At 39.7% G+C, this 15,708-nt stretch overlaps 1 protein-coding gene and 1 pseudogene across 1 annotated transcript in view; one reads left to right on the forward strand and one right to left on the reverse strand.

The window, feature by feature from the left end:
* The window catches only part of C8H10orf67 (chromosome 8 C10orf67 homolog), a 164,513-nt gene that overhangs the window by 60,931 nt on the left and 87,874 nt on the right, over window positions 1–15,708 (reverse strand). The gene's annotated exons all lie outside the window — the stretch shown is intronic.
* On the forward strand, window positions 7,678–8,012 carry LOC112135236 (transmembrane protein 230-like; annotated as a pseudogene).

Genomic DNA, 15,708 nt, shown 5'->3' on the forward strand with positions numbered 1-15,708 from the left:
GCATTGGGAGATATACCTAATGCTAGATGACGAGTTGGTGGGTGCAGCGCACCAGCATGGCACATGTATACATATGTAACTTACCTGCACATTGTGCACATGTACCATAAAACCTAAAGTATAATAATAATAATAATAATAATAAAAGAAAAAAAAAATGTAAAAAAAAAAAAAAAAAGTCTGAAAAGACTATTTCTATAAATAGTATGCATATTCTAACTAGTATCAAAAATAATTTGAGGCAGGGCACGGTGGCTCACGCCTGTAATCCCAACATTTTGGGAAGCCAAGGTGGGAGGATGGCTTGAGCCTAGGAGTTTGAGACCAGTCTGGGCAATATAGTGGGACCTTGTCTCTACAAAAAATTAAAAATTAGCAAGGCATGGTGGTGTGCACCTGTAGTCCCAGCTACTTGGGAGGCTCAGAAGGGAGAATTACATAAGCGTAGGAGGTCGAAGCTGCAGTGAGCTGTGATCATGTCACCGCACTCCAGCCTGGATGGCAGAACGAGACCCTGTCTCAAAAAAAATTTTTTTTCGAGAGAACAATGAGTTATATTTATTTGTAAATTACCATACATAGGAATGGTTTAAGATCCCATGCCTCTATTTCCCATAAATGGTGAACTTAGAAGCAGTTAGCTCTAAACCATATTACAAAGCAACCAAAATTGATCTTCATCAGCCCCACAAGCTGCCCATTTTTGTAAATTGTAAATCGTGTTTTGTAAATTGTAAATTGTGTTTTCGTTCACTTACTGTGGCCTCTCCCTCTCTTCGTCATAGGCAGCAGCTTCCCCCAGTTACTCATTTCCTCCTTCTATCAAAACAGTTCTCAAGAAAGGATCTTACCAACCCAATCACAGTAGAGCTTTACGCCATTTATCAGTAATGTTTATATCTTGCAAGAGGACAAAGTTTCAGCAAAATGAGTGAATCTCTAATAGCTGAATTGTAGGCATATCATGAATGAGACAGACTTCCGTGGATGTGGCAGAGATGTGCTACAGAATAATACTAAAGAGGCAATCAGGTCTTCTGTCTCTTCATAAGACTAATTCTCAGTGTAGCTTCCAGAGTCATTGCTACTTTCTAAGCATAGCCAGGATCAATATAAACAATAACTAGGTTTGTAATAATGGTCACATTAGTCATTATTATATCTTAGATCCTGATATTTTCATCTTTTTTTTCTTCTTCATGTGTCCCAATAGGTGCCACATAGCTTATCTGGCAAGAAAATAAACCAAGGTAAATATAAATTTTCAAATTAATGCATAACAATGTGGCTTTTCTGCAGCTTTGAGAAAGAGAACTGAGACTTACAATATGCTAACCATAGTCCCCTGGCCATCTTCACTGTCTTATATAATTTAGATAATTCAGTGTTTATACATATAACTTGCAATTGGACAATGGCAGCCCATTGAGAACAATTTTCCTATTAATAATACCAGTTTTAAAAAAATGCATTTTATTATAGTCTCGCTTCCATTGTATCTGTTTTGCTTTCAAAAAAATCCTATTAGAAAGGTGCTAGATCTCTTGGATCTGTTCTCCATATTTTAACATTTCATTATTTCTGTCTGCCATTTTGCACTATGTTCTAGGAAATTTTCTTCACTTTACCTTCCAGATTATTAAGTCTTAAGCTGTCAATTTTATCATTCAGCCTGCCTATTGCCTTTTTTCCAAAGTTTTATTTGTTCCTTTTAAAAAATTGTTCTTTGGTTCAGACTGTTCCTTTTTCATAGCTGCCTGTCCTTGTTAATGGAAAAAAGTTTCTCTTGAATGTCTCCCAAAATATTTTTTACTGAAATAATATATTTTAAATTTTTGTCTGTTCCCTGAATTAACTGTTTCAGGCAGGGCCAAGTGCTTTTCTTGTTCTCTTTGTTCACTCTGTAAATATTTGCTGAATGCTTATAATACGCCAACAATTGTTTAAGCACTGGAGATACAATAGAAAACAAAATTGAGCTAAAGTAGAGAAGGCAGATTTGAGAGAAATTACAAAAGAGGTAAAATTTAGGTGACTTTTTGAGTGAGGACAGAGCTGCCTGAAATTTCTCATTTGGGCAAGTAGATGGAGAATGATTCTATTCACTAAGAACAAACAATAAGAATAGGAACAATTTTGTGTGCTAGCCTTTTTTTGTTTTGTTTTGTTTTTGTTTGTTTTTGATGAATTCAGATTTACCAAAACACTTTGAGTCTCAGGTACCCATGTCCTGTTTAAATGAAAACATGTAATAGGCAACTGATATGGTTTGGCTCTGTGTCCCCACCCAAATCTCATCTTGTAGCTCCCATAATTCCCACGTGTTGTGGGAGAGACCTGGTGGGAGATGACTGAATCATGGTGGCGGGTCTTTCCCATGCTGTTCTCAAGATAGCAAATGGGTCTCACAAGATCTGATGGTTTTAAAAATGGGAGTTTCTCTGCACAAGCTCTCTCTTTGCTTGCTGCCATCCATGTAAGATGTGACTTGCTCCTCCTTGCCTTCTGCCGTGATTGTGAGGCCTCCCCAGCCATGTGGAACTGAAAGTCCATTAAACCCCTTCTTCCCAGTCTCAGGTATGTCTTTATCAGCAATGTGAAAACAGACTAATACAGCAACTGAGACAGGGCCTGGAATTTGAGAGAGGGGTTGATCCTAGAGATATAATTTGGGATTCATCAGTACATGGGTTGAAGCTAAAGATTTGGATAAGGCCATTCATCAAAAAAGTGGGGGTCACCAAAGTGACATGAGACAGACACTTTTTGGAATCCCTCCACCTATTTGTTCTCAAAGGGCACAATCCATGTGAACCACCTCTTTGCCCAGGGTACAAGGGGTAGAGAGTGAGTTCACTGCCATTTGATTAACAGTAGTCCAAGGAAATCACCAGGGGAAGATCCCCAGGCCCAGGGTCAGGGAGAACATTTGCCATTATGCTAAAAAAAATTAACCCAAATTAAAAAAATTAATCCCCAGAAAATTAGGAAAACAAATCAGTAGAACAAAATAAGTTTCCATGTAGAAAGACATTAATATACTTATTTCACTATATCAAAAGTTACATCGGTGATTGAATGCTTATTTTAAAAAAAACTGTGTTTAAATTTATGTACAGTAAAAATTAGTTTCAATTTTTAAGGCTCCCTTTTCCCAGCTCTCATATAATGATCAACTATGATGTAATAACTAGAGATAAGTCTGTTCTAAAGTCTATCTTCTGTAAAGCAAATAATTATTCAATCTCTCCAAAAGACAACACTATTATGATGATGAAGATAACATCTCTTTTCATTAAAAAAAGAGAAAAAAAACATCACATGTAGACTAGAGTGTTTGCTCTCCAGTTCGAGTTGAACTTTCAACTTTGCTGCAACATGGTCTATTGAATCCTGGCTCTGTCCACATTAAACTGTCATTTTGTTTTGCCAGCTGCTGACATTCCACTTTCTCTGGAATACACACACTGGTCTTTATGTGGTCACTTCATTGACAGGTGCAAACACTGGACTGATAATAGATTGAGGTTAAAATGAGTGTTAATATTAAAATAAAGAATTAACTTCCTAAGCAGGAAAACATAAACACAAATTAAATAATTGTAAAGATAATCACATACTGTAATTTAACAAAATGTGTGTTTTTTTGAGACAGAGTTTCGCTCTTGTTGCCCAGGCTGGAGTGCAATGGCACAATCTCAGCTCACTGCAACCTCCACCTCCCAGGTTCAAGCGATTCTCCTGCCTCAGCCTCCCGAGAAGCTGGGATTACAGGTGCCTGCCACCACCCCTGGCTAATTTTTTTGTATTTTTAGTGTTGGCCACGCTGGTCTTGAACTCCTGACCTCAGGTGATCCACCCACCTTGGCCTCCTAAAGTGCTGGGATTACAGGCATGAGCCACCACTACCGGCTGTGATTTAAAATAATTTATTATAAATATTTCTCATTCTCTTTTGAATTTGTATATACATTTATGATTGAAAATTCACAAAATTAAGAAATAAAGGTTTATTTATAACAGAAGTTATGATTCTTAAATTTGCTTCCCATTTTTAAGCACTTACATCACATTTTAAAAAATTTAACAAATATACTATTCTAAATTAGAATAGTAGCCAGGGTTTGTAATAACAGAAGAAGCAAATTATGTTTATTAACTGCTGTAAGATTAACTACATTCCTTATCATACCCTCACATCTCTGTTTTCTTTTTCTTATCAAGAGTCAGTACATTTAATTTCCACAAACATCTCTCTTATGAAATTTTAGTCGTTTTCTCTGGGCTTAATGAAAGGTATTTTGCCTTTTACCTCTATACCCTTTAAATCGTCGAATATATTTATATTACCATTAAAGTAGTCTTTCTGACTCATCATGATGAAGAATGATTTTTCCTCTTTAAAACCTCAATCGCTTTGACTTTCATATTAACATTTTTTAACCTGCCATGCAAATAACTACTTTCGAACACCAGTAACGTGCCAGTGGGTGGGAAGTGGCCAGGGAGAGGACGGGCTAATAGAAACACACGAAACAAGGACCAACCTCATGCACCTACAATTTGGAGAGAAGAGGCTGAGAATTAGGAACACTGAGAATAAAATATGAGGCTGTGTGCTGAAACACTAGTCATGGCGGGGGCCAAATATCAAAACAAAACATTTATCTACATATATCACTTGTGAATTTTCTTCTAACAAAATTGTTAAGGTAGGCAAATCTTTCAAAAATAGGACAAGACTTTCCTCATTTGATGTCCCCAAAGGTGCCACTCCCTGTTTGCCAAGGGGCTCTGAGGCATCTTGGTAGAATGACTGGGCTGTGAAGCCATACAGGATTTAGGCTGATCCAGGCTATATGCAACTCTGCAACTCTCAAGCATGTCTCAAAGGTTCAGAAGGCCACAAAAGTCTGTCTGGGCCTGGCTTCCTCACCTGGCTCTAGACCATCCTAGACCTTGTGTTCATGTGTTCACTGCAGAAAGTCATCTATGCAAAAGCAGAATACACTTCTATTAAATTATTCACTCCAAAAAATTTGTGACCAGGTCACTTCAGTGATAGGAATGTGTCTATTAAATATGATGAAGCCATTGTTTATAACAGAAAAAAAAAAAAGAAACTATCTCAGGAAGGCACTGGTAAATTGACACGAATTGGTTATGTAAATTGTGCTACTTCTGTGGGGTGAAATACATATAGCACATATAATTGATTATATAAATTCAACGGTATGGAACGATGTTATCTGCGTCCTGTCGAAAATGAAAATCTGCATCAAGACTTGTCTGGAACGGTGGTAACGAGACGTTTTCAGTGATCATCTTTGGGTGGAAGGATTTTCTTAAAAATTTTCTTCTTTTGGCATTTCCTCATTGAGCAAATTTTGTATAATAAGTATGTATCAGTTTTGTGAGTTTTTTTCTTCAAGACAGAGTTTGCTCCACGGCTCAGGCTGGAGTGCAGTGGCATGATCTTGGCTCACTGCAGCCTCCACCTCCCCAACTCAAGTGATCCTCCCACCTCCGCCTCCCAAGTAACTGGAACTACAGGTGTGCAGCACCATGCCTGGCTAATTTTTGTATTTTTTGTAGAGAAGAAGTCTTTCTATGTTCCCCAGGCTGGTCTTGAACTCCTGGGCTCAAGCAATCCTCCTGCCTAGGCCTTCCAAAGTGCTGGAATATTACAGGCATGAGCTTCTGTGCCTGGCCCTGTATCCATTTTATTTAAAAAATTCAGACTCCTGGATCCCGCTTAGGAAGCAAAAAATGCCATTCCAACACTAAAAACAAGAAAAATCTAGATAAACTACAAAATCACAACTTTTCTTGAACCCATCAGAGAGCTGGGGTCACACCCAGGTAACCTAAATTCCTAAGAGGAACAAGGCCCTCAGAGGAGAGACGAGAGCCATGAACAGTTCATAGGTCTCGTCTACAGCCAAAGAAGCACCATGCCAGCTTCAACACAAGCTTGTAAGAAGAATAGGCTAAAATATAGAGAACTTCTGAAGATCAAATGTTGGTGAGCAGGGCAATCTGAAGTAGCTGGGGGCACATATTAAAAGTGGAGCTTGCACTCACTCACAAGGTTTTTTTTTTTTTTTCCTGTCCCTTACCAGATACTCATGAGAATAATTGAGGGCAGAGCAATTCTGAAAGGAGTCACTGTTGATGGTGCAGACTTGAGGAGGGGATCAGCAGCTACTACAGGAAAATCACCTTCCCTGGGTCATTCTATCCTAGGATGTGAAAGTCTTAAGCCTCTGGGAGAGGGGAAGCAAACTCTCTGGCCAACCAGGCTCAAAGAAGGTGATCAGTGGTTGATGCGGTGAAGAAGTGTTAGGTATCAAATCCCATTTATTTCTCCCAGGCCACTCCTTTCTCAGAAGGAAAAGTTTTCAACTGCTGGGATGGGCAGCAGAGTCTCTTGCTCACAGCTCAAAAATGGAGATATATTATGTCAATGGGAAAAACAAAAGAAACAGGTTGCTCCCCTGGGGGAAGGGAATGGTAATTGTCTTGGACCTTCAACTCTATGCCAATACCAAGTGGAGGTGTCCTACTATTGCAGGAAGGACAGGAAACTCCTGCCCAAGACCAACTTCAGATACAAGGCAGAGTGAACTGCCCCAGGGAAGAGGGGCAAGAATGCTGAGAAAGTCCACTGCTGGGGCCTGAGCACACAACACTTCTGAAAGTCTGAGTTTGGATAAGAACCACAGAGAATCCTCTCTACCTTCACTCATGGAGCACCAAGCAATAGCAGTGCACTACTGAGGCATGGGTAAGAGCATAGAGGCAGATCTTCTCTATGGCACAGGTGGACAGGTTCTATAAGCTGAGGGTAGAGTGGTAGTCAGAGAAAAGCACTCTGTGACCCCAGCTCCCACTCTAGTCACATAACCACCACAAAAAGAATATCAAAACTGTTGCCTGGTGCAGTGGCTTACACCTGTAATCCCAGCACTTTGAGGGGCCAAGGCGGGAGAATCCCTTGAGCTCCAGAGTTCGAGAACAGCCTGGGCAATATGGCGAAATTCTATCTCCGTAAAAAATACAAAAGTTAGCTGGGCATAGTGGTATGTGCCTGTAGTCTCAGCTGCTTGGGAGGCTGAGGTGGGAGGATGGCCTGAACCCAGGAGACAGAGATTTCAGTGAGCTGAGATCACAGCACTGCACTCCAACCTGGGTGACATTTTTCAGTGAGCTGAGATCACAGCACTGCACTCCAACCTGGGTGACAGAGCCAGACTCTGTTTTTTTTTTTTTTTTTAAATAAAAGACTGTGGTCTAGTAGAGGTAACCATAGCAACAACCAAACTCAACTCAACTTTGGTTAGATTGGCCCAACCTGTCACAGTAGTCATACACATCTCCCCCCCACACATATATGTATACACACACATGTGTATGGGTGTGTGTATGTATAGTCTCATAAGAGACAGGTTATTTCAATGTGTGAATACAATTTATTTCAATCTCTACTATTCTACACATGATGTCCAGCATTCAATCAGAAATACGAGGCAGCTTGCTGGAACAGGCTGGATGGTGCCAGCCATGTTAGGTGGTTGTACCATGTGGCCTCTGGCATCCCCACTGCCAACCATGGGTGAGCTCTCGGTGCACTGGTGGCCTGGCATGGTGCTCCAACTATAGCTGTGTCAGCACGTGATGATGCCATCCCATACCAATTTGGCTACTGGAATCCCTAGTAGTAAAGTAAAATACTCAAGGCTCTCCAGCACAGACAGTGGCTACACTGACCTAAGGTTTAAAAAAGGCCTTCCTAAGATGCCTTAGAAGGTCATTGCAGTTGCCACTGTGCTGTTTCTGACTGGCATCTTTCTATTATCATAGGCTCCCTCCTACTGTCGGGCTACATCAGCAAAGTGGGGACAGACTAGGTTGTTCCAGTTCTGATCACTGGCAATTTGGTGTTCCTGCCGAATGCATCCAAAAGCTACCAGGGTTACTCCTACCATGACCTTCCAGACTTTGACGACTAGCACCCGCCTCAGCCCTGAGACGAGTCACAGTGCAACTGCACCCGGCTTTAAGATTCTGAGCAGAAACTGTGTCTAAGGGCTAAAGAATTCTGCAGTTTGCAGATGTTTAATAAAACATTGTCCAGATTTTATGGGTCTATTCCAAAGATGTTAACTGAGCTTACAATCAGATTATTCGGACATGGTCTATTTTTCATCTCCTGGCCCTGACAAAAAGCTGCTGACAAGGTTTTCCCCCGGGAATATGGAACATGGAGGAATAGCAATGTTCATTGTCTGGAAAAATGGGAACTTATTCTGTAATGGAATGTGTTGCCTTCACCATCCTATTTAGAGTTCAACACTTCTTTTATTTATTTTTATTTATTTATTTATTTTTTAATTTTTATTTATTATTATTATACTTTAGGTATATCTCCCAATGCTATCCCTCCCCCCTCCCCCCACCCCACAACAGTCCCCAGAGTGTGATGTTCCCCTTCCTGTGGCCATGTGTTCTCATTGTTAAACACTTCTTTTAAATAGTCTTCATTGTCAATTTTTTCTTGTAGCAAATGAAAGAATACAGTATGTCTTTTTAAAATTACTAGGTAATTTATTTTTAAAATATCTAAGTATCTTATCTCTTACACTTATTTCTACCTTCATGTTCTAGTGGAAAACGATGGTAAAATCAAATGTCAGTGAGAGTCCATCTGTAATATTTTTTACTTGCTTTCTTATCGACAGCATCCAGGAATTTTTCAAACCACAGAGCAAGTTTTCAAAATGTAAACACTTTCTCTGTTTACCAATCTTTAGTGAGCTCTAATTTGGTTCACCAATAGACTGGGCAGCATACAATTTGGGTCATTCTGTCCTTTGTATATCAAGCTATTCTGTATATCATGCCTTTAAGGATTGGACTTTTGGCTGTTTCCTAATGAAAAATGCAGAGAAGTGGTTCTTATTTAGAGTTGATAACCCTAGCGCTAGTACCTAGTATTATGATGGCATTCTGCTAAAGATTGCAAGACTCAGCCTGGATCCCTAGAAGACTAGATTGAGTTAGGTTGATTCTATTTCCTAGCTTGCAAAAAGTGACTTATATTCAAAGTAAATTAAAATGTCAAAACAAAACCAAACAAAAGAAAGACAAAAAGGCAAGGAAAAAAAATCTATCATTGGGATACAAAGCAATAAACAGAACCAGACTCAAAGATGACCCATATCTTGGAACTATCAGATAAAGACTCTGAAAGAACTATAATCAAAATGTTAGAGAACCTAGGAGAAAAGGTGAACACCATGCATGATAAACAATAGACAAGGAATTTCATCAGAGAGGTGGAAAATGTAAAAAAGAATCAAATGGAAATACTAGAAATAAACCAGGCAACAAGCAAGATGAAGAATTTGTTGGATGGGCTCAACAGTAGACTCAATATAACTGAAAAAAGTAATCAGTGAATTTAAAGGTAGGTAAAAAAAAGACAACTCTCCAAACTGAAACAAAGAAAAAAATGTAGTTCAAACTTTAATGAGCTGAGCATGTAAGAGTTGTGGAACAACATCAAACAGTCTAGCACAGACATATTAGAAGGCAAAGACATAATTGTAGATAATATTTAGGAGTTAATACAAGATATCAAACTACAAATTCAAGAAGTTCAGGATACATAGAAATAAAGACATGAAGGAGAGGGGACAAGAAACAACCAAAGATACTTTATTATCCAGCTGTTGAAAAGCAAAGAGAAGGAGAAACTCTTGAAGTCAATCCAAAATAAAAGACATTACAAACAGAGAAACGAAGTTAAAATTTACAGCATACTTCTTATCAGGATCTATGCAAGCTGAAAGAGGGTGTAGTCATATCTTCAAAGTATTAAAAGAATAAAACTGTCAATGCAGAGTCAGAAAATATTTCGGAAAAATATCTAACAAAAATAAAGGCAAAAAAAGGGTTTCTTCCAGACACAAACAAAAACTAAGAGAATTCATTGCCAGCAGACCAAAAGGAAGAGGGTGTATGACACCAGATAGAAACCTACATCTACACAAAGAAACGAAAGCTCTAGAAATGGCATAAATAAAAGTGTCAAATGCAAATCTTACTGTGACAAATATATCAATTTCTGTTACATGAAAATATATTAAACTTTAATTTTTGAAGCATATAACATGTTAGGAACTCTAAAGAACTGTCCCTTTGATGGGAATATTGGAGAAGATTATCCAAAGGCATTTGGAACAAGATTCATGGATAGAAATGAGTTTTAAGTGGCTTTCCTGGGAGCTCATAAGAAACACTCTCTTTACCGCTGAAGACTAAACTATTTGGTGGGAGATTTCCCACCAGAGGTGCCTATGGATTGCAGTGGTTTGTTATTGACCTCTTATCAATCAGCTACTTGGATGCTTCAGTCTGAAATCTTTTTTATATTACTTTCCTAATGTTTGCTCTCCTAACTTTTCCAGTGGTTGCATAAAAATGTAAACCTTCATATTGAAATCTTTCCAATTTTAATACAAAAAGACCTTTCAAATATTCTTATGCTTTATTTAACATAAACCAGACAGAAATCTGATAAATTGTAATTGAATTCGACTTGCAAATTGTCAACTAGGGAGACAGACCACCAGAATCACACTCGAGGTTGTTTAGGCCTGTGACCATCATTTGTGGTGGAATGAATTCAAATAAATGTTCACTGTATACTTTCAGCCATTGGATTAACTGAACTCTATAGTGCTTCATGGTATTAGGTGTAGATAACTTCGTTTTCTTTTGCAGATTTGGAAGAGAAAATGCCATGAAAATTTGGGGAGTCCAGTTAATACAGGGGCTGAGATACAGTATCTCAATACCCGCATACACACACACACCCCCCCCCCACACACACACACAACAAAGAAATGATTCCCACACTAAAATTGCTGGAGGAGATCCTCAAACTGTTTTTAAGACACATTTTTTTGTTTTGAAACAGGATCTAGCTATATTGTCCTGGCTGGAATGCAGTGGTGGGATCATAGCTCACTGCAGCCTTGACTCCTGGGCTCAAACAATCCTCTCACCTCAGCCTCCTGAGTAGCTAGGACCACAGACACGCACTAACACATTTGGCTAACTTAAAAAATATTTGTAGAGGTGGGGTCTCACTATGTTGCCCAGGCTGGTCTCAAACTCCTGGCCTCAAGTGATCCTCCCGCCTCAGCCTCTCAAAGTGTTGGAATTACAGGTGTGAGCAGCCACCCCTGGACTGTTTTAAAGATTTTTTAAAGCCTAAAATAAAAGTGTACCTTTATTCCCTAATTAAGCTGCATAAGCTAACACAACTTAAGAACTCTGGATTTGGCGAGCAATATATCAATTTGGTGAGATGTCACTGGTTATCCAAGATTGTTCAGATATGCAAATGGGAAGAAATAGTAATAGATGAATCAATAAGAGGAAACAAAGAATTCTAATAGGATCAATTTTCATGATGAACAAGCAGAGATTCCATTGAGGAAAAGAACCTTAAGAGAGTGTTAAATGAAAAAAGGTTTAAGAACCATCCTTCATGAAAACAAGTTCCTAAAGAAAACAAAATTGATGTGTTATAACTCACATAGACTTATTCCCAGGGTTTGAGGAGAAAGTTGGGATCTGGAGAGACTGGGGTTGGAAAAACTGACAAGTTGGCCAGGCTAAATCCAAAGACAGTGGTCAACAGTCCACTGCCAGCGTCTAGAGGGGTGCAGCGGTCTCTGGCTTGACTCTGGTGAGCAGCGATGTAATACACCAGGCAGCAGTACTGGCAGATGTGATGATGGCAGTCAGGATGAGTGACAGCATGTCAGATGCTCAGCCTTCCAGGGGAAAGACCCACGTCTGGGTAGTGTCAGGAGTCTGGCCAAATGACCTGGTGTTCAGGACCAGCCTTGACTCCCACTGGGAACTGGAGAGAAATCTACAGCTGAAGCCCCAGCAAATGGAATCAAGCAACACCATGTGAGGGGCGGGGGGTGGGGGAGAGGGTCACCTCGCTGTCTATGGGCTCCTGAAAGTCAGTGATGACATTTCTGCTACCACCAAGTCGCTAATCATCTGTGGTCAGGACCTCACATCTGTCCCAATGGCTGACAGTGCGTAGGGAAGAATAAGGACATTATCCAAACCTTGAATTTATCTATTCCTGATTTCACAGCAAAATCTTCAGTCCTCAGTTTAAGTTACGCTCAAACCTAGTGAGCTCCACAAATAAAATGTTATAATTGTTTCCCAACAAAATCAATAAGAGCACAAGCATAAACCCCCTTTTCAGTTGGTTTTTGACAACATCTTTTCATGTATCCCACAAATATTAAATGCTATTTTCACTAGAATATTTTCTGTTCCAAATATACCGAAGGTATTTATTTAATTTATTATCAAACTACCCAGCATAAAATAAGGCAGAAGTAAAAGCCACCTTTCAGCTGGATTTTAAATATATTACTCACATTTTCAATTTTGCTCTCTAAGAACAGAATCTAAAGATGAATTCATTTTAGTGATAAATGAAAAATGTGATTTTCAATGATTTGACATTTTATATCTACCTTTTAGGGTTATCCATATTATAAAACAAAGATCAAGTATGATAAGGAAAATTCTTTTGTGTCATCATAATCCATCAAAATATAGTAAATATCCTCTGACAACCTCTGAAGACCATGCACATGTACAGGATTGTCCTGTCTCCGTATTACTGCATTGCCTAGCGCTGCCGGATAAACAACGGGTAAAGTGCTGGTTTTCCCAGACTGCTCTGCAGCTCTCTTAACTGCCTGCTGTATCAAGCCAAACCAAGGGAAAAAAGAATGGAATAATGAAACAGTAAGCATATTATATTGTTTTCTTCTCTAATAGAGCTTATCTTAAATGTGCAATTCAACCAAATAAGAGTTGTATCTAGGAGAAAAATAGTAAATTTCAGAAGAAAAGATCTTTTCTTCAACCATCTAGCCTATAATATTATATACCTATAGTAATAATTCTATATGCCATAATAACAATTTTTTTAAAAATCACTAGCTTGCAAGGTGACTATGGCCAAAACTGCGAAATAGTTGCAATACTATTTTACCTAACACTTCTTGAATGTTTAAAAAAACAAGTTCTGGAGTTTTTATTGAAGTCTTTTATCTGTACAGATTGCTTTGTATTGAGAGAACTCTAAGAATGGGAACATGACTGACTTTCTCCCATGTCCCATTTCCCACACAGAAGGGCCCTGATTCTTCCTGCAGATCAAAGCATGTACCATATGTTCATCAGTATAGACCAGGTTACCCTATGGAAGCTCAGAAGTCCTCCATGGAAGCATGTATTGGGTGCAACCAAAATTAACTAATTACTCAGGGTCAGGAGTGGAAAACCTGAGAATCCATTTTAACCTTGATATATGAAACTTGAGTATTTGAAATGTTTTGCACATATCAAAAAACAAACTTTACATAAAAGCACTGTACAAATACAAATTTTATGTTGTGAAATCGTTCATTAATAGAAATCAGACAGCTAATGTTCATATCGTATTTTTCAGACTGGCTAAACACTCAGTTTATCACTGTGTGCTCCGCTGTGGGTAGCACGTGTGCTGTTCCCACCAAATGACACAGATTTCAAAAAAATAAGTATGATTAATTAGATACGTTAAATGACTGATGTACAAAGTTCCTGTAACAAGCCCTCCATGTGGTCATTTACACGTGGTAAATATTATAAAACCCTTTAAAGACAATTTTTAAGAGGTCCAGCTACCTCCATGGAGTTAAATATTTAAAAGAGAGGAGTGGGAAAATTATAGCTAGAATGTGTATACATACGGTAAAGAATAAACCACAGTGGAAGGGGATAGAAGGGAGCGCTTAGAACAATAGGATTATTATTATTAACAAAGTGTAAGTGACAGTAATAACAGTGAACTAGAAAAACATACTTCATTTTAAAATTGAGCCAATTCATAGAAATACGTAAACCCAGTTTAAGTAATCTCTCCCTTCCCCTGGTCCAATTTTGACTTATTGTTACATATTAACTTCAGAGACTCCCTCAGCTGACAAAATGTACTGGTAAGCTTTGGAGATACCCAGGCCACAATCATTACAGTCACAGGGAAAGATTGTCACACAAAGAGAAAAGCCTGTTGAAATGACACCTTCTCAGAGATTTGTCGGTCTTTGTCCTTTATTTTGCATTTTCGGTGGGGGACAACAGGGAATATCTCTGCCCCTTGTGGCTGTGACTTTGGAAGCTCAGCTTCTATCTGTAAACTGGGGACACTGGAGCTTCCAAGCTGGAATTCTAGGATTTAGTTCCAGCCTTGGGGTTGCTGCGGGGACCAGGGCACCTTCTGCTACAGCTGCCCCCTGCTGCTGTGACCTCAGGACAAGAGGCTCAGCTGCTCTGCCCCAGTCGCTGACCGGGCTCTGCAGTCTTCCCAGCCATCATCTCAGAGCCTCAGACCACAGACCCCTGACACACGACCGATTTCATGGCAGCTGACCCAGCCTTGGGCCCCTCACCCAGCGTGGCCGGTCTCCCCAACCAGGTCAGCATGCAACATTGCACAGCAGGCAGTTCGTTTTTTGTGTGGTCCAAAAAAATACTTCCCAAAGTCTGGGTTATAAAAATCTTACTTCTAGAACCTAGTCACTGGTCATTTCTATGCAAAATTTACCCTCTTCCAGTGTCAGTTTTTTCCCTTGGGAAATTACACTGATTTCCAATTGTCTACACTTCCTAGCTCTCTGCAAAGTGGAAATGCTCACAGAGGAGAATGCTTTTTCTCTTCCCAGTAGAGTGACTTCCAGTAGCGCAACAAGCCTGGCCTTGCTCTACCTGCTCCCTCCCACTCTGTGGATATGAGGAGTGGTCCATCTCCTGGCGAGTGGGCACGAGAGGTCTGCACCTTGCCTTCCCCCTTTTTGGAGCAAGGATGCACACGGCGTGCACAATTCTGCTCCACTCCTCCATGCTCTAAGTGAGAGAAGTGCAAATTCTGCCCTGTGTAGGAGAAGGAAGAATGTGGGAACACGTAGGAGCAGGACAGAGTTTGAGAGAGCAAAATATGCAGTGGAGAGACTCTGTGTGAAGCACTCGACATTGGCCATATGTATCAACAATTGGGTTCTATGCCTTCTAAAAGGAGCCTTGACTACTTACACAATTCACAGTGTCCACAGAACAACTAAGGGTTGTAGAAATGCAACTATCCTTATAGCTAAGAGCAGAAGGCTGTAGAGATACAGGGTCATAATGACAGGAGGTGTTGTATAATGTAGCGAGCAGTGCCTCATTAATATACACACAATTAGCCCACAGTGAGCTGAGTGTCTCAGAGCTACTTCTTAGCACCTCCTTTTTACGTAGACCAAGGGTGTCACCCTAGCTCCTACAGAAACAGTTGTGATGATCTGGGGAAAGGTAGAAAAGGAGAGCAGCAGCATAGAGTTCATGCATGCATGTCTCTGAGAGCGTGATTTCATCCAGTTGTAGGCTGAGGAATCCTGCATGAGCAAATGGACTGGATACCTGTGTGTCCTTCTGGGAATCTTCTGATGACACTGGGCAGTAATGAGTTTGAGACTGCATATCCTAGAAAGCGCTTGGGCTGTAGCTTCTCTATTTTGGTAATTAAATAGAGACCCACTGGTGCTTAGTGACTTAGCTAAATCAACTGCC

This window comes from Pongo abelii, chromosome 8 (genome assembly GCF_028885655.2).
Source record: "Pongo abelii isolate AG06213 chromosome 8, NHGRI_mPonAbe1-v2.0_pri, whole genome shotgun sequence".
NCBI lineage: Eukaryota > Metazoa > Chordata > Mammalia > Primates > Hominidae > Pongo > Pongo abelii.